This window comes from Lolium rigidum, chromosome 7 (genome assembly GCF_022539505.1).
Source record: "Lolium rigidum isolate FL_2022 chromosome 7, APGP_CSIRO_Lrig_0.1, whole genome shotgun sequence".
Classification (NCBI taxonomy): domain Eukaryota; kingdom Viridiplantae; phylum Streptophyta; class Magnoliopsida; order Poales; family Poaceae; genus Lolium; species Lolium rigidum.
The window spans coordinates 22,334,535-22,336,900 of record NC_061514.1 but is presented as its reverse complement, the minus strand read 5'-3'; positions in this window follow the sequence as shown (position 1 = coordinate 22,336,900).

The following is a 2,366-nucleotide window of genomic DNA, read 5'->3' as shown; positions in this document are numbered from 1 at the left end:
AAGCATATTATACTAAGAATGACAGCTTGTGCTCTCAAGATAGTGCTCAAAGAAATAATGGAGACACAACATAAAAGTAAAAGATTGACCCTTCACAGAGGGAAGCAGGGATTAACATGCGCTAGAGCTTTTCATTTTTATAAAGACAGGAGTAAAATTATTTTGAGAGGTGTTTGTTGTTGTCAACGAATGGCAATGGGTACACTAACTACCTCGCCAACCGGACTTTCAAGAGCGGCTCCCATGAATTATTGCATATTTTATTTGGCACTCCTTCCAACCTTTCTTTCACAAACCATGGCTAACCGAATCCTCGGGTGCCTGCCAACAATCTCATACCATGAAGGAGTGCCTTTTTTATTTTATTTTTATTATGATGATGACACTCCCCCCAACCTTTGCTTACACAAGCCATGGCTAACCGAATCCTTCGGGTGCCGTCCATCAATCACAAACCATGAAGGAGTGTCTATTTAAGTTAATTAATTTGGGACTGGGAATCCCATTGCCAGCTCTTTTTGCAAAATTATTGGATAAGCGGATGTGCCACTAGTCCATATGAGAGTCCGTCAAAAGTAAATGACAAGGTTGAAAGCTAAACACCACATACTTCCTCATGAGCTATGAAACATAAACACAAATTGAGAAGCATTTTGAAGGTTTTAAAGGTAGCGCATGAGAATTTACTTGGAATGGTTTGAAATGCCATGCATAGGTATTTATGGTGGACACTTTTGGAACAACTTGGTTTTCAGGTGTTTGGAAGCACGAGCAGCGTTCCCGCTCAGTACAAGTGAAGGCTAGCAATGGACTAGGGAGCGACAAATCAAGAGAGCAGTAACTGTCATAATCATGCTTGCGGCAAAATAAATTAACGGAGGCATAAAAGTGATACAAGAACTCTGAAGCAATATAAATCATCGAGGCTTAATTGACTTTTTGTTCAGTCATATGCATGCATGAGCATGTGCCAAATCGATATGAATGAATTATTCGGAGGAGGATACCACAATGCCATACTTACTTATGAATAAAACAATGCAAGCAAACATCCATGACATGCTACTCATATTAATAAATTTGTGCTAAACATGAGAGATCATGAACTACTAGACTTTCTCAAATAACATATACCTCACATGAACCAACTAAGCATGCTCACATGGATGAGTATATGTACAAAAATGAAAACAAATAGAGTTCATACCAGCCTCTCACCACAATCAGATTGTCGTAGATCGTCATTATTGCCCTTTCACTTGTGTAGCTTGGATAATATGAAATGAAAACCACGCTCCAGCCACCGAAGACCATTGAACTCAATAAGAACTTTACAAACCAAAGAAGAACAGCAAATATTTTTGGTGTTTTCAAATTAGAAACAAGAACAAGAGGAAACAAGCAAACAAAGCAAAATCTTTTTGAGTTTTCTTATGGCAAACTAGCAATAGCAAATAAAGTGAAACAAATGCAAGAAACCAAAGCAAACAAATGGTGAAGAGAAACAACAGAAATATTTTTGGTCTTTTTGTGTTTTGGGAAGGAAACAAAGCAAGAACAAGAAATAGCAAACTAAAAGAAACACATAACAACAAGATGACAAAAATCTGCCAAAACCTGACAGCAGTACAGAAATCGATTTTTACAAAAATCTTACGTTGCTCAGATCGAAAAGTGTTCAACTAATGAAAGTTAGATAACAACCTGGGGAACCTGCACAAAAATTGGAAGCTCAAAATGACGCTCTGGCTATTTTTGAGATTTTTTACGGTAACGTTCCAGAATCTGTTTTCAGGCAGCACTTCCCCAAATATCATCTTCCTCTCATTAGAAAACCACTCAAACGAACAAAACAAGTATATACAAGTATCCAGCAATCATAATATGCAAAGAATGAGTGATGCCGGTATACCTCCCCCCAAGCTTAGGCTTTTGGCCTAAGTGGAGTTCAACCCCAACGAGGGTCATTGTTCCTCGCCGGTGGGTAATTCATGGAGTAGTCATAGTAAAGCTCCTGTGCAGAAGAAAAGCGTGGAGGCTCCGCATATCCACCATGTTGATGTGAGGAACTTGCTGCATCGGATGATGAGTCGAGGTGTTCCTCGATCTCCGTGTCGTCTCTTGCATGTTGGCCTCCTCTCTCTATGTGTGCATCCAGTGCACCTTCTGTGACCGACCAATCTCCCCTGGAATCAAGGTTAGACAGAACAGGCGCAGGCAATCTTACTAATTTCTCAGTTTTCTTAGTTATTCTTCAAACTTTCTTATAAAATATCATCTTGTATAGATCCGAGAGTTCTTGCGGCGATCCCCTTATCTTCTCGCATGACCCCCATTGCGGTACTCTAATTGCTGCACAAAAAGCA